The sequence below is a fragment of the Lycorma delicatula genome, chromosome 6 (genome assembly GCF_047948215.1).
Source record: "Lycorma delicatula isolate Av1 chromosome 6, ASM4794821v1, whole genome shotgun sequence".
NCBI lineage: Eukaryota > Metazoa > Arthropoda > Insecta > Hemiptera > Fulgoridae > Lycorma > Lycorma delicatula.
This window is the reverse complement of record NC_134460.1, coordinates 63,972,374-63,995,698: the sequence shown is the minus strand read 5'-3', so window position 1 is coordinate 63,995,698 and position 23,325 is coordinate 63,972,374. Positions and strand designations below refer to the sequence as shown.

General features: G+C 31.1%; 1 long non-coding RNA gene across 1 annotated transcript in view; it reads left to right on the top strand.

Annotated features, from left to right (window-relative positions):
• Positions 1 to 6,429: 6,429 nt before the first annotated feature.
• The window catches only part of LOC142326631 (uncharacterized), a 30,088-nt gene continuing 13,192 nt past the window's right edge, over positions 6,430 to 23,325 (top strand). The window contains exon 1 of the long non-coding RNA XR_012756820.1: positions 6,430 to 6,496. This is a non-coding gene — a long non-coding RNA (uncharacterized LOC142326631). The remainder of the gene's footprint in view (positions 6,497 to 23,325) is intronic.

The window sequence follows — 23,325 nt, the reverse complement described above, 5'->3', positions numbered from 1 at the left end:
TGAACTTATCAGATGACAGTATCTAAGAAAATAGAATTTCTTTATAAGAAAAAACAACTAAAACAGTTTAATTGAGAAATGTTTTACCTCCTTTAAAAATTCCTTTCCCACCTCCAATCACAAATAATTTAGATAGGTATAAGTTACGGATTAGATTTATTTGTATCACTCTAAACTAAATAGTCATTTACACATTGATGAAACCTTGTATATTATTTTTCTTATTATTTGTTTTAAGTGTTTTTTTTTTCAGTATCACCAAACTGTTATTTTAAAACTAAAACGTAAATCGACCCAGCGTATGATAGACTTTTATGAAAAGATTAAGCCCGATTTAAGGGGTGTGACAGGAATAAAGTAATTTAAACTTACAGATAGCATTTCATAATTTTTTTTCCAAGCATTTACCTATGAATCTTCTCCTATAATGGTTGTGATTAATGAGAAATTCTATTTATTCGCATCATATCTTAATGAAAGTGAACGAATCACAAAATGTTTTGCAGATATGTTACAAACTATATATTAATATATATACACGTGTGTTAACGAATAAGATTTAAAATACTTATTTTTTATGCTGAAACATTTTAAAAAGAAGCGGATAAAACTGCATTCAGTTTTTTTTTGTAAAGATAACAACTAACAGCAATAACAATAATAATAATAATAAAATCAAAGAGAAAGCTTAAGGTAAATAAAAATGGCAGATTATTTTAAATTTAATGTTTCTTAATTTTTTTTGCTTTGAAAAAATGTATAACCGTTTTTTAAATTTTTGAAGTTAAGTTGAACAAGAACAACTGTTATTTTATTTAGTAAAAAAGAGAATAAATTAAACAGAAATTATTAAAATTAAATCTAGAAAAACTTTTCTTTCTATTAAAAGCGATACTTAAAAATTAAAAGATTTTATTAACGTACATGAATGATCATTTTAAACTTAAAATTAGTTTCTTTTTAATTTGTTAATCTATCAATTTTACATTACCGAATGTTATTTGCAGATACTACCATGTACATACATTTTTTTAGAATTCAAAAATAATTATATTCAAAAGTTGAGAATTTTCTGAAATATGAAATAATTTGATTTTAAAGACTTAATAATTATGGAAACATCCCTACTTTTAAGCTACCCTTCCTATGAAAATTCTTAAATTTTAGAATTCAAAAATAATTATATTCAAAAGTTGAGAATTTTCTGAAATATGAAATAATTTGATTTTAAAGACAATAATTATGGAAACATCCCTTCTTTTAAGCTACCCTACATATGAAAATTCTTAAAATAGTTTTTGTTTGTAATATTATTTCAGTTATTCTTTTAACATACTATTTATCACATTTTTCTTTAACATTTTTTTATCAAAAATTATCAAATTTCAACATTTTATTAGATCGGATGATTTTTTGCTGAACGAAGATATAAAACATAGAAACTTGTAAAAGCTAATTTTGAACATTTTCTTAAGAAAAAAAAACAAACAAATTATCCTTCACTTTTAATCAAAAGCAAGTAATAAGTTTTGTCAATCATTAATAATTTTCCATAATGATCAATCAATCCACAAAAAATTACTATCAAATTTTATTTTAAAAAAGATAATTTAATAAAATTTAAGACGCTAATCGGCAACTTTTAATTAAAATATGTTATGTAATTTGGAAGTTATTAACATAGAACCAATGACATAAAATCTGCGATGATTTTATGTCTTTGATATTAGTACGAATTCCTCCGCTGTGTTAATAAATTATATAGGAATGTACAAATAATGATTTTAATCTTTTAATTAGAATTAATAATTAAAGCTATTCTATAATATTCTCTAATCTGTCATAGCAAAAGAAAAAAAAACACTTAAATATTAAAGAACAAAAACGAAAGATATTACACTTTAAAATTCAGTTGAGAAATAAAATTACATATCGTATTTAAAAGAATGGTCATTTATTAGGATAACATGCAGTCATTTCCTCACTTTAAGGACGTTTCATTCAATTTAAACAGTTTACTAATTGGAAGAGATGCGGTCGCCTTACGTAAATTGTCTATATAACAGTGTGTCAGTTTATGTAGCGCATATGATATCATAAGACATCTTTATATGATAGAATGCTTTTATGAAGGTAAAAGAAGTTGTTACAAAGCTTAAAATAAATGTATTATGCCGAGACCCATCAAAAAATAAACCAAACAATATTTTAATTTCACGTAAAATTATAAAAATTTTAATCAAACGCGTAGAAATTTTAATTTCATTTTTTTATAAATATAATTAAAAAGTAATAAATAAATAAAAAATGACAACCACAGTCACCAAAGTAAAACTTTCATCAAAACTATACTTATTAGAAATAAAATAACAAAATATGTTTCACGCGTTTATTAATAATTTTTTTTTTGTGATATAAAATGGCTGAAAGGAGGGGTTTTTGGAGAATATTTAAGTAAACACATAAAATTATGAAAAATAATATCTAAATAAAGAATAATTCTACCCAAAAGAATTTCTTTCAAAACCATTAAGATGATTATTTATATACTATTCAATATAAACGTAACATGACTCGATTTCTTGTGTTTTACTTTTATTCTCCACTTTGCTAGCCACTCGCCGATCAGATCTAACGCCGATTGAAGTTTTTTCGAGGCCAGACGAGGGTCTTAAGACCACAGCCAGGATCGCTCTGTCGTCAGCAAATGATGTGGTTACACAGCTCAGAACCGGAAGATCCACAGAGAAAATTGAGTACAGGACTGGTTCAAAAAGAGAGCCGTGAAGAATTCCCGATCTAACGACAAAGAATCCAGATAACTCGACGTTGCACCTGACCTGGGAAAAACGCCCATCTAGGTAGTTCCGCAAGACTAAATAGAAAGGTTGAGGAAGACTGTGATTTCACTTACGGAACAGTCCAGGCTGTCAGGCCTTGTAAAATCCCTGTTGAACTTCCAAAAATAATTTCTTTTCTTCCAGGCACTGGTGATGACATTCACCGCCCTAAGCGACTGGTGTTTTAATATTTAGTATTATATTTATCTATTTAATGCTACTTCATGTGTTTATATTTTAAATAATTAATGTAGACTTTAATCATATGAATGTTTTATTTTATAATTAATTGTGTATTTATTATGCTGTTCTAATCAAGGTTTTATCTTAATTTCTTTTGATCCATCCAGATAAATTCTGGGGCAGTTCCATATTTCACCCGTGATGTACCCATTTCTAACATGATCTACGTAATGTATTATTATTATTATCCGATCAGAATAATAGATCTATTTATAGTTTAGTTGCTTTCTCTGAGAGTAATTATAATCCCCTAAAAATGAGTCCTACGGTTAAGAATTTGAAGGTGTCACTTGCAGGGCTAGATGTCGATGTACATGGATTTGCCGTGCATTTTTGTATTATTAAATTCTAATAGTTGAAATGTACCGGAAAACTATTTTCTTTTCAAGTTCCCTTAATATGCCTGATGCATATAGTTTTTGAACAAAGTAATGTAATTTTCAAGAGAATGTTACACTTTTATCAGGATATCTGACGATCGTAGCGAAATATCAAAAGTATTTGGAGTACAACCCAGTTTATTCCCATTACAACCCATTATCGAAATATTAAGATAGACTCCTAGATATTTTATTAGAGGTGTCAAATACTGAGTAGTAAAAAATATACTTATAGACCTTTCTATTCTGTGTATATCTCGTATTATAATCTTCATATTCACTTATTTTGTTTCATAACGAAGAGAATACATTAATTAAAGTAATAAAGATAAATAAATAATAAATTAATTAAGACCTAGTAATTAAGATATATTTCTATATTCTTAGTTTACACTATTTGTTCCAATCTTTCTTGTTTCAACAAGTCAAAATTGTTTTTTTTTTTATAGTTTACCATACGGACAGACACTCGTAGTTCATTCTGATGAATATGAGTATTATAAAGTAACATGTGAGTTTAGCATGAAGATATGCAATAGTACTTTTATTCTCTGAAACGGCAGTTGGAAACTAATGTCCAATAATACGGCAGCTTGGTTCAATATCTTAGTAAGATCTAATTATTCTAAATATTTTATTATTCGCTGGTTCATTCAAATAAATAAAATTCTTTACTTGGTTTATAATAAAATTAATTTTTATTATAATCCTTGCACTTGTAATTTATATATATAACTTTATTATATTAATTAATTATACATCGATAACAAACACATGTTGAGCCTTTGGAGGATGGAACTAGACTGATTAAAGATAGAGAAATTCAATAAGAGTAATAAAAATGTGACAATTTTAATTTTTTTTTAAATTTAAAGGTTCTTATAATAAAATTTAAAGTTCCTCCTTTTAATAAAAATGGAGTAAATGAAACCTAAGTCTTAACAACCACTTCATTGTTGAATCTCTAAAGAATTATATATTTTTATTCTTAAAAATGGCCGTCACTTTTGTAAGTGATTTGTAAATCATCTCAGGCGTTATTCAACGGTAATGGATATCGCAATTAATATAGAATTATCTTCGTTTACTGCTTTTGTCCTTTACACTTATCCTAAACTCAAATTCCCTAATCTTAATATCTACCCTAACAACCACATCCTACTTTTTAAAAAAATCCTTCTTTGTTATTAACTTTTCTCTTTTCCAGTTCATTTAAATGGATATCTTTTCCCTTCGTACTCAATCAACCGACCTATATTCAAAATTATTCTGTAACAAAGAATTTAAAAAGTCTGTATTCTTGGGTTTTTTAAATCGTCTTTGTTTCACTAACATAATCCTACGATCCATAAATTTGTTTCAAATCTCTAAATTTATTTGATACTAATAGATTTATTTTCTGTATGAAAGTTGTAATACCGTACTGGTATATTTACCCATACTTTTGCAATTATGTAGGATTTTTTTTAATTTCTCTTCTTTTGGAAACTCCAGATATATAAACACTTTTCTTCAAAATAGATTCCGCTATTGATAATACATAAAATCGGTATATAATAGAGCAACAATTTAGAAAGCGTTCATTAAAATTATCTTCCTAGTTCATATATTATTTTTACATGTTAAAAGATTTCGCAAAAAAAAAATCCGGTTTCTTAAATTAATAGAACTTTATTTAAAAACTCATCAACAGAAATGAAAACTCATTTTTATCTTAATCTTTCTTTTAAAAATGAATTTTTTTTAATTTTAAGATAAGCACAATCATGTAAAAAATTAGCCACTAGTTTTACCAATGATTATGGTTGGATTTCAAGTTACATCTAGAACACATATACTATAATTATACTAGTTATTTGTGTTTCATGCTGCAGCAAATGAAAAAAATTATATGATAGAAATAAAATTTTTGTACAAAAAATATTTAAAAGATTCGATATTTTCTTCGAATATTTTATCAGTTAAACGACGATATGTAGGAGGGAATTGGAAACGATAAAGGAATTTTTAATGGAAACATCGAATACAAAAAAAGAAATAGAAAAACTTCCGAAACACGAGCAGTAGAGGAAAAAATTAAAAAGACGTTCGAAAAAATAACTTTTGAATTCAGGAACAAAGCAATTTTTTTGCTTAAATAACTGGTTAGGCTGATTGCAACAATCATAAACAGTTAAATGGGTCATAAAATGTATATAATCGTATAGAAATGAGAAAATATAGAATTGTAGAGACAAAACTCTACAAAATGAACAAATTGAGAAGCTTAAAAAAAATTAGGTTAAGTTTTTAAATAAAACAAAAAAAGTTTTAACTAATTTTAATACCTTGCTTTAGATTACAATTTTCTTAATTTTTTTTTTAACATTTAGCTAACGTAATTTAAGAAGGCAAGTCGTCATCCAAGAAAAAACGGAATACAAATATCTCAGAATTGATAAATCAAACTACAATGAGAAATATTTTGTCAATTATAACGCCACTCATAGATTTTTAGTCTTATATGCCCGCACTAAAATTAAGTTCAGTAATATTTTGGATTCATTTTACTCTAAGAAAGTTTTAAACAATCTGGCGTACATGATAATATTCTATAATTATTGTTTATCCTAATTTTAAAAACTAAAAGAAACAAAACTGAATGACCGATACCTTGATAAATGAAATTTTTATAATATTATGTAATAAAAATACTAATTAATAATATACCGGAAATAAATCAATTATAAATAAGATAAAATTAATCATTTTAACGACATAAAAATAAAGAAACGAAAGTGCGAAGCCTTGAAAAGATTGAAAATTAGCACAATACACGGCCTCTAAGTACAACCGTGTAATTATCATATCGGTTAAAAATAAAACCTGTACTTGCTGGACTGGATGCAAAATTAGATCAGTGTAAAAATAAGTAGATAAGCAACAAGCGACCAGGTGCTGGTCTTCATTAAAGAAGCCTAAGGGTACTGCAACCGGAATGGCTGCCTGGCTGTAGCCCTTCTTCATCGGTAACAGAAAGGATATACTTAATCAGTGAGTTTCAAACACTTCATAAATTTTAAATACATTATTATTTAATATAATAATTATGTGTTTAACTGCATATTGTAATGTTTCAGTGTTATTATTGTAAAATTATATTTCTGATAACACGAATAGCTATTTAGTTGTTCTCAGCGAAAAAGAATGAATGAAATGTACTCTCTAATCTTTAAGTTTAAAATTGAGTCTTTTAATGCGATTTTCTGTACAGAATATAGACACAATATTTCAATATTGTGATTTTCACATTAATTTAAGAAAATAAGTCTAACAATATGGTCAAATATTAATAAAATTAGTATTAAGATAATATACATGAACATTTTATGTCATTAATATTTTTTAAAAAATACAATTTTATTACAATTAAATTTTATTTAATTAAAACGATATTTTATTGTGAATAAAATCACATATAAGATCAAATACAACTTTAAACAACCAAATGAGATCAAAATTGTTGGAATCAGTGACGCTCTAATTTTGAAACGAAAAAAATAATTATTCAATCTAAAGAAATTAGTTTTTACTCATCCATGATGAATATTTATTTTTTTAAAGTATTTTAAGAAGCTTAAAATTTTCAACTCAAAAAAGAATTATCTACTTTTCACTAATTATTAAATAAATGAATGAAAAGTTATAAATTTTATTCAACATTTTTTTTAATTAATTGCAAAAATTTCAATAACATTTTGAAAACGTAAAATCCATTTACGCTGGTTTATTTCGCGTTTACATAGAATATCGTGACGAGCTGATTTAAAGATATTCATCAAATTTTATTAGAATTCTTTAATCATTAATAAATAATATCCACTTCAAAAAATATACGAAGTTCCTAATTCAAATTATATGATTTTTATATATGCCCAATCTTTTATTCTGACAAATGTATTGTTCGTTGATTTTTTCTTTTGTAGATTATTTTTAAATATTCAGTGTTTAATATCACTGGTGATCTTTAAATAAGTTTCAAATAACATCAGTGGAAAATTTTTATTTTAAAACTTACTTGACGGAGTAGACATTTGAAAGACATTTTTATTTCTTTGCCATCATTATAAGAATGGGTAATTATTGTGTAATAATACACAGTCTCAATTTATTTTATATTTAAAGTTTATATTTTCAGGGGATAAGCTACCGGAATATTAATAAATGGGAAATTTGAAGTAAAAACATATTACGTATTTACTGTCAGCTCACGCTGGGTATTGGCTACGTATCATCGTGTTTTTTGTCATCTTTTCTTATTTTTATTGAGAGAAAATTTTCAGGCTTTCGTTTTTTTTTGTGAGTGACTTCTTTTGAGTAGGCTATTTTTTATATTTCGTATTTTTCAGCAACATTTCATCAGTGATTTAATAATAGCTGTTTTTAATTACTATATACATTTTTTCACCTATCTAGTTATTTTAATTTTTTTAAATATTTATTCCTGACCGAGATAGATTTTCCTTGTAAAATTGCTTTCAACTGGATACATGTGCAAAAAGCCAAAAGTTTTGTGTCGAAACGACAATTAATACAGATCTAATAGGATTTATTTTTATAATAAATTTAAAGGCGAATTAAAGTCATAAAGGGTGCTTCCTTTTAACACTTTTTTTCTGTAAATGACAAACTTCATTAATGAAATGAAATTCTACATCTTAATAGAATGGTGATCGGGAAATAAAAAAAGACCATCCCCGTTGTTTTTCCGCTTTTATGAATCTATCTGCGTATGAAAGAAGGTATGGAGGCCATATCAGTAAACCCATCGGATTGGTCTAGTGGTGAACGCGTCTTCCCAAATCAGCTGATTTGGAACTCCAGAGTTCCACCTGTTCAACTCGAGAGTTGAACAGTAATTACGGGAGGCTAAACAGAAAAAATAAAGGCCATATCAGTAAAATTGGTTCCTTAATTATTTTTAATAAAATATAACTATGAACTTAAATATCAATAAAACGGAAAACGAATAACTTCGATAAAAAAACTCACATGTGCGGACACTCGCGCGCTCAAACACACACACAACACAAATGTCAAAAACTTCCACAACATTTTTATATGTTATAAATGATATCAGCGTGGATCGGAATTACAAACATTTGTTATCCTCTAGGTTTTCCCCTGAACCTATTTCTAATAATTTCTGTTCGTGTATAGTTACGGATCTCAATGTTATACGAAAAATGTTTACCGAAATGCAAAACTTTAATTATGAAGATAACTTTAAGATAAAAGATAATAAACTTAATTTTGAGGGATATTTAAACTGATCATATTTCGTTCATAGCGCTGAAAAAAGAAAATTAGAGAAGAGGCTACGAATTCACAATTACTAAAAGTAGAAAGCAGATGTAGGAGATTTACCTAATTTGAATATTTATTTATTTATTAACACATTAACAGCAAATTGTTTGTCTTATAAAACGTTCATTTCATTTCTGAGAAGTGAAATTAAATGAATGTAATAATTTATAGTATTAAAAGTATTATTAGCACAATCCATAATTCAACATTATTTATCATGTAGAGAAAATGTATTTGTAATGTATATTAATAAAATCTCATTGAAATACAAATTCTTAGAATTCTAACATCAAAATTATAATTTTCTACCTTCAAAGCAAGAAAATAATACCACTATTTCCACCCACACTAATTGCAAGGACTGGTTCTTCTAACCAGTCCTCTAATTTATCGTTTAATACTTCTGGGATGTAATTTCTTATTTAGATATAAGATGTAAAAGTTTACTCAGAAATAAAATTAAAATGATGTGTAAGTGTTTTTATTTTAAAAAAAATGTATATATCTCTATAACTATTAGCCGTAGGGTGTTGAAATTTTGGATTTATGATTGTTGTAACATCTAGTTGTGCACCTCAACTTTTGATTGCAATCGACTGAACCAAAAGTGTCCAAAAAAGCCCAAAATCCAAAAGCTTTGGATTTTGGACTTTTTCTTAACTGCACTAATAAGCCCTCATTGAGTTTTTCAACAATATATCATAAGTTGTACTTATTTTCACTGGTTCCAGAGTTATAGCCAAATAAACTTTTAATTAATGAAATATTTTAATCTTACAAGGGGAAGACACATCGATTCGAATCAGACTTAATCACCTTTTTTTGTTTAACTTTTTTCTTAATCTAAACATATTGATTTATTTATTAATAATTTATTAACGTGTCATTGAAAAAATTTGCGATGAATAATAATTCAATAACAAAAAAAATATCAAAAGTTTTAATGAAATAAAATTTTATGTACTTTTCATTTTAAAAATATGTGTAAATGTCATTTAATAGGCCTACAAGGAAATCATGTATTGTCCACATCAGATTTTCTTATACTTTGCAGAACTCTAATTAACCTGAAATGTAATTCATTCAATGCAATAAAACCTTAATTAAAATATTTATTTTTCTCTAATATTGAAATTATACTCCGTTTAACTTTAAAACCAATTTGTTCTGCAATTATTCTTACTAGTCTCAATCAAAACACTACCGGAACAGCTCGATTAACTGAATATCAATGATCAATATACGTGATAAGATGATAATTACTTCAAAGAGTTAATATTTTTTTCTAAATCTGAACCTAGATTATGCAGAATTACTAGAAGATTTTAGGTTAGCAATTGAAAAACTGCTAACCTAAAATGTATTGTAACATCAAACTTTAAATACGGATAAAACTGCTGTTTTATGTTTTTTTCTGTTTCCCGTAATGTAAAATTTACTAGGGTTTTGATAGGTGACAGATTATCGTGGAACAATCAGATTGATTTCGCCTGCAACAAACTCAAACCACACTGTTTTGCTTTGAATAACTAAATAAAACGCTAACTATATCGTTATATTTCACTACGGCTAGTTATATTCTCGTGAGTATTATAACATCTTTTGAGGGCCCACACAAAAAGGTCACACAGAAAGATTTTTCAAAGTACAAAAATAGGTTGTCAGATCATTTTTTGACATCCATATAAAAATTAATAATAGACATCGATATTTAGAAAATTAAATATAGTTGAATTAGTATATATTTATGTATAAATGAACAAACTTTGCTACCAGCACGTACATATTTTAAATTACTAGTACAATCTTCACACTTATCTAAACAGAACTGTTTTCGAATTTCAACAAAATAATAATTTATTTTACAGAAACAATATTAGATGACTTTCTATCAGTAATCAAAAAAATTACCAAATTTGTTTGTATCTCCCTTTAATACATAAAGAAACATCAAACATTATTATTCTAAAATAATTTTAGAATAATGTGCGTGCTCGAAAATTATTCAGAGACATTAACTTCAGAATTATATTACTTAGTACCTTCGCTTATTTAATTTATAATGATTTGTGCATTTATAATTTAAATTATTAATATGGACTTTAAAAAACTTCTAATTTTATAATGAATTACGTATATTGTTTCTTTGTTCTTTTTAAAGATTTACCAATATTTCCCTTGACCTTCCCAGGTAAATGATACAGCACTTCCTTATTTTTTTCTTGGAGCAGAACTCATACCTACAACTAACGTTATGTATATAACGTATATTATACCGAAAAAAATGGATTTATTTTCTTATGACGTTAATTTATCAACCGAAATTGTGACACATAATTATCACATAGCTTATTTGAGAATTATGTTTAAATTAATTTTTAATGCGAGGGAAAAAAGATAGTTCATTATTTCACTGCAAAAAAAAACTGAAATTTTGGAAATATAATAATTTTGTTATTTAAAGTGAACTGCCAGATAGAAATTTTATAATTTGCAACTTCATAATGTTTGATGCAGTCCATAATTAATAAAAAATAAAGGAGTTTAAACTAGAAAAATTGTAGTAATTTAAGCCATTTAGATTATTAGTATTGTTATTACTGAAAATAATTATTTATATATATTTCTTACATGCTGTAAAAGAATCGTTATTTGCAATGTACTGAGGTTTTTACTATACACTCTTGATTCAACTAAAAAAGAAACTTCATTCATAAGAAGCTGACTGAAAATTTACTTTAATTATGTTTTTCTTTTTTTTTTTTGATTTTAACTGATTACAGGATACACTAAAAAATTTAAATTCTTAAGTAATCATTAGTGTTAGCATAAAAAAAATAAAAATAAAACAACAGGTAAGGATAAATACAACTCTTGGTTGATGGATGATTACAGAAACTACTACAACTAACCAACCGCTTCCTGAAAAGGAACCAACCATTCACATGCTATTAGGTTACCATCTATGTCCTTTACGAGTATCTGTATAATCGATTCTTTTTCAGAATGAAACTGTTTTGTCATGAAAGGATTTCCGGCCAGTTAACTTGTAACTACGTATAGTAGATTAAATCCAATCTGACCGTATACTGCTAACATTTATAAAAAAATAAAATAAATATTACTCCACTGAACTATATAAGACGTAAGAATGAAAACAGTACAATTTACCTAATCTGTTACATTTTTTTTTGTTAAAAACCAAAGTTAAAACCTGATTGTAAAAAGTAATAAAAGATTTCTTTTTTTTAGTTTTAACCCTTATATGTACAACTTAACTTTTATACACGGATAACTGCTTTCGTTTCTCATCATTAGTATGCGCAGAAAATAATTGATTTTCTTTCTTATTTTCTTTGAGAGGTTACATTCCTGTTTGTTTCTATATTACTTAAGAACGTTTGCGTATTCTTCAATGACTCACTCTCATGATTTTACTTTGTTTGTAACCTACCTTGTTTTTTCCTATATTTTAACTTAAATTATTCACCAAATGTCTAGCCTACAATGAAAAAATCAATTGCGTATGTTCCACAGCAGTTTGTAATTTATTAAGTATATTAAAATGTACATAATTTAAAATAATTCTTGATGGTTATTTTTAATTAATCATTATGTGTATAATTCATCTCTTAAAAAAAAATATTCAAAGAAAATAAAATTCGAAAAAAAATTTTCTTTTTTATATTTTAAAAAGTAGTTGTTTCTAATAATAATAATAATAATAATTCATAACAAAACAAATTGGGATAATTTAGACAGTGAATAATATAACAAAGAAGGGTAATCTAGTAAAACCATGTTTAAGAAATATCTTTGATAAGATAAAATAATCTTTGATAAAGCATCTTAATCGTGTTAGGACAAATTGAAAGTTTATTCTTGTTATTTATAAATTAAGTTGGAGTACCAAAATGAATAAAAAAAGAAGAATAACTGACCTAATTTGTTTATCTCCAACATTTATATTGTTTTACAATTTTTTTTCTAGTAAAATTAAAATACATTTTATACCAAAAACTTGAATCTAAGAAAAAGCCAATTTCATATGAAATTAGAGAAATAATTTTAAAAATTTTGTCAGCTATCTGGTAAAAAATATAAATTTTTTAACTTTTTTTTTTCGTATGTTTAACGATGTAAATGAAGAAATATTATGTACGAGTATATATACTGCAGTCTTTCTTTGTCTTCAAAGATAGATTTTGATCTCTTTAAGGATTGGATATAACGAAATATTTTTAAAAAAAGATTTATTTGGTAATTTAAATATTATTTTAGCTTATATTACCTTCAAAAATACTTCATACTCTTTTTATTTTATTTTCTGATTGTAATCTTGGTGGAATTCTGTTGGTGTGAAAGAGTATGATCCCGTAGCAAATTGTCTTTGTTCTCTTCAGTTATTTTAAACCATTTCAAATTAATTATAATTTTGTAAAAAAAAAAAGAAAATAGTAGTAATAAAAAAAACTTAATGAGAAAATTTTAGAAAGTAGGTTTAAGAACAATAATTGCAGGTATTTTGACCAACACTTAATTACTGATGAGGGTGGCACAACATCATGAAGTTACTGATTTATGGGTGAAGCACCCATGAATTATTGACACATGTCTCTGATTGCATATTTCTTACTTCTCTCATATTACATTATTGTTAAACAAAATTCTTTGTTATCTACTGTGCTTGAAAGTTTCTGAACAACAGGAAAATAAAGAGAATCAACCTTTATCTTATTCAGTTACTAGTTATTAAACTGATAATTCTGCAGTTAAATTTTTTTTTAAATATAAGAAACGAAGTACGGTCACCTCCTAGTGATGCTTGTCGGATAACGCTAAGAACCGCGCAAAATACTTTTTTACTCGTACAAGGATGGGTAGTCAGTTATAACTAATATTTTTTAAGATAGAGGGTTACTGTTTTGAAAGCTGCATTCAAAATTTGGGTCTGTACTGCCAAAACTGCTGCTCTGTAGAAATTACAATACAATGATATTTTTTATAAATTGAATAATCTTTCATTTTTATTTGTCATTATTATTCTCACTAGCTTGAGTTTAATGAACTCAGAGGGGTCCTGGCTAGACAAGAAAGTTGAATGAAGTGAGCCCTGACCTGTTAAATATCACCTGACCGCGAAGGAAAACGCTAGTAACCATATAGTGCGGTTGAAGCCGAGACGCAGATGCTAATGTATTTATATATAAGCAGGTAATTCACGAAGAATGTAATTAACTTCCTACTACTGAAAATAAAGAAAAAAAATCATATAAACCTAAGTTCGGAAACGCTTCATTAGAGAGTGTCGGCTAGCGAAGATTTCGCCCTGACTTCTGCGCCTACGATAAAATTGAAACTAACTGTAATTCTTGGGAACCAAATGAAGGGGTAAATTTATTGATTTTTATATGAAATCTGATCTGTAAAACTGAAAAAAGATATGTCCCAGAACTTTTAGTAGTGTTTGAGAAATTTGGGGTAAAACAAAAGATTGGAATCGAAAAACACATAATTTATTTTTGTGTAAAATAATTTTGTTAAACTGATAATAAAAATGTAATTTTTAAATAAAACTTGTAGAGAATTTGATTTTGATTAAAATGGTACGAATAAAGTCCACTTATATAAAAAATAAAGTGCACTTACGTACTTAGGAAAATATAGTTATCTTGTTATGTTACGCCAAAAATCAGTTCAAACATTCATAACTGATAGCGGTCAAATAGACAGCAAATAGAAAATATAAGTTAACAAACAAAACGGGCTAATTATGTTTCAAATTTATACAAAATAGAAAATTTATTGTGCACAATACAAAAACAAAACTTCAGTTATATAAACAGCGGAAAACGTTTAACGCGAAGGGAAGAAATTACGGTTACCAGTTATTTTTTTGTGTTAAAAAAATTCTCATACCAAATGTTGGTTTTGTAATAAATGGAATATGAATGAAAATAGATTGTTTCTCATTATGTGTTGTGTGCAGTATTTTGTCGAATTGTCGTACCCATCCTAAAATTTTTGAACTTCAAACTATTTCATTTGAACTTTAGCTTTTTCTTTTGTAATCATTATGTATGGGGAATTTTTATCATATTTGATATATTACCCACCTTATAGAATAGTTAACGTATCTTCAAAATTTGGAATGCTGTACTGACCAAATTGTTGCTCTGAAGAAATTACAAAAGACTTACATTTTTTTTAATAAATTGAACAGGCTTTAAAATTTTTGTTTATCATTATTATTCTCACAAGCAAAAGTTTAATGAACACTGGCGCGTCAAAGCGACAGAGCTGCTGACCGGTTAGTTAACTAATAATTAATAATCAGTTAATGTTCAAATATGTAAACTGGATGAATGTATCATCAATTTTGTAAAAAAAAAAAAAAAAAAAAACAAAAAAAATACAAAAAAGGATTTTTACATTTACAATTGTACATTAATGTAAGGAATGTAAAAGAATGATTCTTTTTTTACACTTATTTACTTTTGTTTTATGATCAAGCTGAAGACAACAAAAATAGTATTGTATTAAGTATTTTTTTACTAAATACTGCTACAATATGTATATCTAATTGTTTTTAAACGACTGTTTAAAAAGACAAATGCATTTATAAGAAAGTTTTGATGATATCAATAGTATCAGAATTACCTATTTTTCTTCTCTAAGTATTTGAAAAATCATGTATTTAATGAATTGACAGTTCTCATAATTCAGTAATCGGAACATTGAATACAACTTGAAATTACCCGAATTCTATGGAAATGCTGTAAAAGAGTAACAAGGGACAAGGGAACACAGCAGATTTACATTTACAATTAAATTTGTTACAAATGCCTGTAACAAAATTGTTGTTACCTAAAGAATTATAATATTTAAGAAAAAGATTTTATCAATGTAGTTGAAGTGTTTTTATAAAAAAAATTTTTTCTCGTATTTTAAAACTTTTCAAAATTATCTGATTCACTGAAACATTATGTGTTAATAACTACAATAAAAATAACAAAATTCGTAGATTTTGAAAAATTTATTAAACAGATGGTTTAGATTTACTACAAATAGTTTTACACAGGATTTAAAAATATACATTCATTCTCATTAGTTTACATTTTTGCAAAAACATTTAAATAAGTAATATCCAAAAAACACAAAAGAAGTTCAGGATGGGGGCCCACCACCCCACCCCACTTAATCCCACACCACCAATTAATGTTTTTTTTTTTTTTTTTTTTTTTTTTTTTTGGTTGTTTGTAAGCGAAAAACGCTAGAGCGTTATCATCGCCCGGTAGTTATTATTAAAAGGGTAATATAACTCCAAAATAATAAACTATACAAGGTGTAAACGTAAATTAGTCATATAATAAAAATTTACTAAAACAAGCCAAGAAGGTAAAATAAAACCCAAAACTAATATCACAGACAAAGTTGATAAAATATTAAAGATAAAATAAAAGAATAAAGAAACTATAAAAACTTACCTAACTCTGATGGGTTGTGCAAAAATCCCCACCCCGGATAGTAAAATTAAACACATAGAACTAAAAATCGAAAATAAAGGTTAAAATTATTAAAAAACTCTCCTTACAGAAAAACATATAAACATATTAAATCCTTTGCAGTAACCCAGTACTATGCAAAAAGAGAAACATTCGCTCCAAAACCCTGCCATCATTGCCCAAGACATCACGAATGCTGCTGGGTATATTAAACTGACGACACAACGCCGCATAACATACGCTGTCCACGAGAATGTGGTGCACAGTCACGCGGCAGTTGCATCGTGTGCACAGGGGTGGGTCTTCTCCTGACATTAGAAATACGTGTGTGATCCTCGTATGCCCCAACCGTAACCGGCAGAGGACCACTTCCTCACGATGAGAGTTCCTGCAAGAGGTCCCCACGGCAACACTGAGTCTTTAATGGCCGTCCAGCCACTTTGCCACCTTGCTCGCAGTGATTGTTTTATATGATTAATAAAATCAAAGGTAGTAACTCGGGTGGTGAAAGGAGGCTGAATACACGCATCTTTCGCAGCAGAATCTGCCCTCTCATTACCAAGAATCCCAACGTGGCTAGGGATCCAGCAAAAACCTACCCCCTTGTTTCGTTTTCCTAACTCAGTGATTTTATCATAAATGCCAACGACGACAGGATGTCGGGAATAAAGGTTTTCCAACGCCTGCAGAGCACTGTACGAGTCACTGCAAATAAGAATGTTCCTATATTTAGGGCCAACGATACTTAGAGACCTATCCTCAGCGAGTAGTTCCGCGGTGAACACATTCTTAACACTGGGTAGGTCAAACATATAAGTCTGTTCATTGAAAACAAAAGCACAACCAACGTTACCGTCATGCTTCGACCCATCAGTGTATACCACCACGTCTGGGTTCGACTTGGTGAGGAGAAACTGGAACACCTGCTGGTAAACAATAGGTGGCGTTGATTGTTTTATCATACGTTGTAAGACCAAACGTAAAATTTAAATGGTTTATTCTCCACGGGGGATTCGATCACGGACATGATGGAAAGAACGAGGGAGTGCCAACATTCATACGCTGCAGCAGACGTCGTGTACGGACACCCACAGGCGCAGTACAACGTGGACGGTCCTCATACTTCCTCAAATTAGGATTCTTAAGAACTGGGTCAAAAGCTGGGTGATTCGGCTGTCCGCTGAGACGGGCAAAATAAGATAACAAAAGCTGGTCTCATCTATCCCAAAGTGATGGCTCGCCACTGTCTACAAGTAAGCTTGCGATAGGGCTCGATCTAAACGCAACCGTGGCAAGCCGAAGAAAAGAATGATGCACACCGTCCAGCATCTTAAGTACGGTTTGACGAGCTGAAGAATAGGCGACAACCATAATCCAAACGGGAACGAACAAGGGAGTAGTAAAAACGTAACATACACGACCGATCAGCCCCCCAGTTGGTTTTACTTAGGACCCGCATCATATCCAAAAGTTTGGAAAACTTTGTCCTCAAATCCCTCATATGTGTGACCCAAGTAAGACGGCTATCAAAAAGCAAACCCAGAAACCTGACGTAAGTAGAGACAGCAATAAGCTCCCTGTTCAGAAAAACCCGCGGATTCGAAGGGTTCTGTAGCCGAGAAAAGACTACACATTTCGTCTTGTCGGGTGAAAATGTGAAACCAGTAGTCCCTGACCAAGCCTCAAGGCGAAATATAGTGTTCTGCATCAGTCGCTCCGCAGTGGGTGTAGAGCGGCTCGCAACGTAATAACAAAATCATCAACGAAAAGACAACAAGAGACAGGAGCCTGTACACAATCGGTAATGCTGTTTATGGCCACAGAAAACAAGGTGGCACTTAATACACTACTTTGCGGTACCCCATTTTCTGAGACGACACTGTCTGAAAGTGAATCGTCCACACGAACACGAAACGTCCGGTGATTCAAGAATCCCTGGATAAAAGCAAGCATGTTGCCAGTGATCCCCCACCTCCTAAGGGTGTTAAGAATGCCACGTCGCCAGCCTGTGTCGTACGCCTGTTTTATATCGAAAAAGATAGCAACGAGGAGTTGGCGGTTCAGGAAGGCGTTTTGTATGGCTGTCTCCATCGACACCAAATGGTCAATGGAAGATCTCCCATGTCGGAAACCACACTGTTTCAAAGAAAGAAAGTCATGTTTCTCTAAGTACCACGCAAGCCTGCGGTTCACCATCCTCTCCATTACTTTACACAACACGCTTGTTAAAGAAATACGGCGGTAGCTTAAGGGGTCGGTTTTCTCTTTGCCAGGCTTTAGTACTGGTATAATAAATGCCTCCGACCAGTCGGGCGGAAAGACTTGTCCGAAGAATAAACCATTGTAAATACTCAAAAGATGTTGTATTGCTGAGTCAGGAAGGTGCGAAAGCATACAAAGGCGAACGTTGTCCGGTCCAAGGGAAGTGTCACGTGAGTTCCTAAGTGCGTACAACAATTCTTTAAGTAAGAATGGAGTGTTCAATTCACCAACCGAAACACTAATATTCAACCCCAATACTTCCATCCGTGCTTTGTACCTCTGAAAGTCGTTACTATATGACTAGGTGAGAGACACCGAACGGAAAGATTTCGCTAAAGTATTTGCTACAGCCGAAGATGACGTAAGGAGTTCTCCCTCATCGACTAGACCGAGAATAAATTGCCCTGGTGACCTGAAAATTGCATGGATTTTTCTTCACACAGTAGACGTGGGAGTAGTACGTTTGATGGAGTTCACATACTTCGTCCATGAATTCCTCTTAGCGGTCAAGAAGATCCGACGGCACACTGCCCTAGCCCTGCGGTACATAACTAGCTGTTCAGTTATAGGTCTATTATTGAATTTGCGTAGTGCTCGCCGTCGATTCCGAATAGCACACTTGCAATCATCATTCCACCACGGAACGGAAGGGCGTTTAGGATTACCCGATGTTTGTGGGACATATCTGCTGGCAGTTTCAAGTATTTTGGACGTAAAAGAGGAAAGTTGTTCAAGGATGTCCGCACCGACGTCACACTGCGATTGGAAGGCCATACGATATCAATCCCAATTCGTCTTTTCGACAATCCACCTCCATGGCCTTCTCCGAACCTCGTGGTCCACACTGAAACAAAGAACAATTGGTTTATGGTCGCTGCCATGAAAATCATCACAAACAGACCAATCAAAACGAGGGAGTAAAGCCGGCGAGCACATGGAGAGATCGATATTAGACACAGTACCAGATGATAAAGACATGAATGTATGAGACCCATCATTCAGCAAACAAAGGTCCAAGTCCTGTCTCACATCGTGTACTATATTTCCCCGAGTGGAGCAGAAAGTCGAGCCCCAAGAAACATGGTGGGCATTGAAGTCTCCCACTATTAATGATTGAGATGGTATTTGTGCGAGGAGGTCTGAGATATCCAGAGCACTGAACTCAGTATTCGGCGAGAGATATAGATTGCAGATATGCAACTTGAAGGGGACTGAGATCTTCACTGCAACAGCAGGAACGAGAGTGGTCAGTCGAATCCTTCTAGCTGATACCTCATCCCTCATGAAAATAGCCACTCCACCACTCTCTCTAACGTCCACTACACAGTCGAATCTCCCCTGAGTGCGATTGGGTCATGTCGCAGAAGATGAGTCTCCTGGAAACACATGACAATCGGATCATGCAACTGCTCCAGTATCCAATATCTGCAATGCGGGACCGTACACCCCGAACATTCCACTGAATAAAATTAAAATAAAGTAAAAAATATAAATATAATAATAATAAATATACTTAGGAAACCATATAGAATTCAGTTGTACGTGATTCTATTTTTCTTTTTTGTGTTCTTCACCTTAGTTAACTTCGACGCCTTTGGGTCGGGAGGTTTCTCAACCATATCCTCCAGTATATGGGGTGACGGCGGAGGAGATTTATGAGAACGGGATGTCGCTGCTGACAACCCAGAGGGGGTGGCCATGCGGGTCACTTTCGTGGGGACCTTGTTAGTCGGCTTACCACCGTCTGTGGTAGCCTCTGCCCGTACCAGCAGCACGTTAGGGGAGCAGGAACGTTTTTATGAACCACACTGTTGGATTCAGTTACTGCGATACAGGACTTTTCACTCACCCTTGTCAGCCCGGAAATAGTGGCTGTCGGCAGCAATTTGGGAGTAGGAACGTTTGTACGGACCACACTGCTGGATTCCGTTATTGAGACGCAGGACTTTTCACTCATCCTCGTCAGCCCGGAAATAGTGGCCGTAAGCAAAGTAACCTGATCTGAAAGCATCTGAACGAGCTTCTTAAGTTCCGTGCAGGATCCGCACTGTGGAGCATGAACAGGTGTAGCATTCTGTTTTGACGCAGCAGTGGCGAAGGACACATCAGGTTGAACGAGATTACGTGAGTTAACTATCTTCCTATACTCCCTGCGTGCAGCCGGGAAAGATAGTTTCTGCTCAGTACAGATCTTGAGAATCGCCTTCTTTTCCTTAAAGGTTGGGCAATCTCGGGAGCGAGCCGTGTGCGAACCTTTGCAGTTCCCACATCTTTCTCTTTCCTCGCAGTTAGCGTCACTGTGGCCTTCGGTAGCACATCGAGCACAGATCTCCGACCTCGAGCAAGATGTTGTGTGACCGTACCCTTTGGCACCTGAAACACCGCCGTGGGTTGGGAATGAACTGGCGTACTCGAACGGAGAGTTAACCCACTCTTATCCTCTCTGGAGGAACAGGAAGACCGAACGTCAGTATAAGGGACGGCGTCGGTTCCTCTGTTCCGTTCTGCCGTTTCATCATACGTCTCACCTCTACAACACCCTGAGTACTAAGTTCATCAGCAATTTCCCTCAAATTCATTTCTAGAAGGTCACGACAAAAAAATCACTCCTCGGCTGGTATTTAGGGTCTTGTGGCATGCCGTACTTACGATTATGCCGCCCATATTGGTCAGACGTAACAAAGACCGACTCTGCTCGTCATTTTATGTCTACACCAGAATTGTCCCATCACTTAATTTTTTTATGTTCTTCGGAGAACCAATACATCCTGTGATGCATTTACTAATCAAGAAAGGTGAGACCTTTTGAAGGAAGCCACCCCCCCCGATTATTCTTAACAACAACAAACCGGACATTCTTGCACCTAACACCATCTTCATTGGCTGTAGCAAAATTATCCTCGTCAGACGAAGCTGACCGAGGCCTTTTCACCAGACTTAAAGTGGTGGTTTTTTCAGATGGACCACCAACCATCATAGAATTGGGTGTAGGAACTGAAATTTTGGTCCCACGAGAACCGGCGATACAATAGACCACTCCAGCAGAGCGCACGCGTACTGGAGCTAGAGCTAAATACAACTGGGTTTGCTCTGGTGCCCAGAGGACTCGTTCGAGACTCACTACGTAGAACCATTCACCCATCGGCACGATAGTTCCCACCTTGGGTTACGGTTGCATTTCATAGGATGTCCCAAACCCCATCAAGTGTAAGTGAAAGAGAAAACTGTGTTGGATGTTGTTGTGTAGTCGAGTAAATGTATATGTTGTAATTCATGTAGTGTACCTGGTGTAGCATACGTGTATAGTGAAAAGTATTCTGCAGCTAAGTGTGTAGTGGGAAGAAAAGCTGCAGAGGCTAGGCCCGTGGGGACGCCAACATTAATGTTATGGCTCTACCATAACATTTTTCTTTTTCTGTTCTTATCTTTTACTTAAATTAGTTTAACTTTCGTTTTGCTATAAATACCTCTATGTTATAATTCTTTCTGGTGTTTTTTCAGTATGTAGTGCTTCTTTCTTCGGCTTAGTTTTTTCCTAAACAGAGGTTCAGGAAAAAACCTTAAACCTTTCTTAGGTTCTTGTCTCTTTTACACTTTAGGTCCTTCCTTCAAAGATATCTTGAACGGTCTTTTTGTTTTACTTTACCTGTTAACGCTTTTTCTTAGTTATATTAAGCCTGTGTTAAGTTTTAGTTCTGGAGCAAAATATAAAAGATCTAATCTTTATGACTTTTCCAACAGAACTAATTTAAAAATATCATTACAGTTGCTAAGTTACTGATTAAGCATTGTTAAAGAAAATTTGAAATTGTTTTGTTAATTTTTTAATTAATTGTCACAACTTTAATTCACTACTAATCTCTTAATATCTCCACTTACTACACCAAACGTTCTCAATTATCTATTTTACGTAAACCCTTTATTTCTTCCAAATAAAAACAGAATATAAATCTCTCGTGCATGAATAAATATCTCTTTAAGCTAACAGATTAGGCCAATATTATTAAATAAAGTGACAAAGTGGATTATTTATTATTATTATTATTATCCTTTATTATTAAATAAAGAATAAAGTGATAAACAATAAAATAAAAATAACCAATCTTTGATGTTCCACCGATCCTAGTACATAACAAAATTTCTAATCAACAAGCAGGTACATGGTTCTTCAAAAGATCGTAAACATGTATAGCAAATAAAGTCTGTGGGAAATCAATCTTAGAAAAAATAAATTTTATCAGAATAATAGAAATTGAACAAAATAATGTCGGACGATCTTTTTGGATAAATTTCTCACAATCATTACTGATGTTTCTCCTTATAACATTCGTATATAATAGATACGAACAGGCTAAATAACCGAAAATAATCCAGATAAAACAAATTGAAAATACAAATTAAAAATGTAAAAATTGAAAAAATTTCATTCATACACAAGTCTACAAGTAAGTGAATCTATTTTTTTATTTATTTTTCTTACCTAAGTAGAAGGAATTGTATAATCTAATCAGTTAGTAAGGTATAGTATTTGTTACGCAATAAAACTTTGATCTTATCTCAGGATAATAGCATAACCATGTAACCAATAGACTGAAAGCATTAACCTGTTAGCTTATAATTGAGAAAGTAAAATGTTTTCTTAAACTAATAAAAAAATCTATTAAAATTAATTAATATTTTTTAGAGAAATAACTTTACCGATATGGCAGACAAAATAAAATGATTCATTTCCTTACATAACTACTTCCT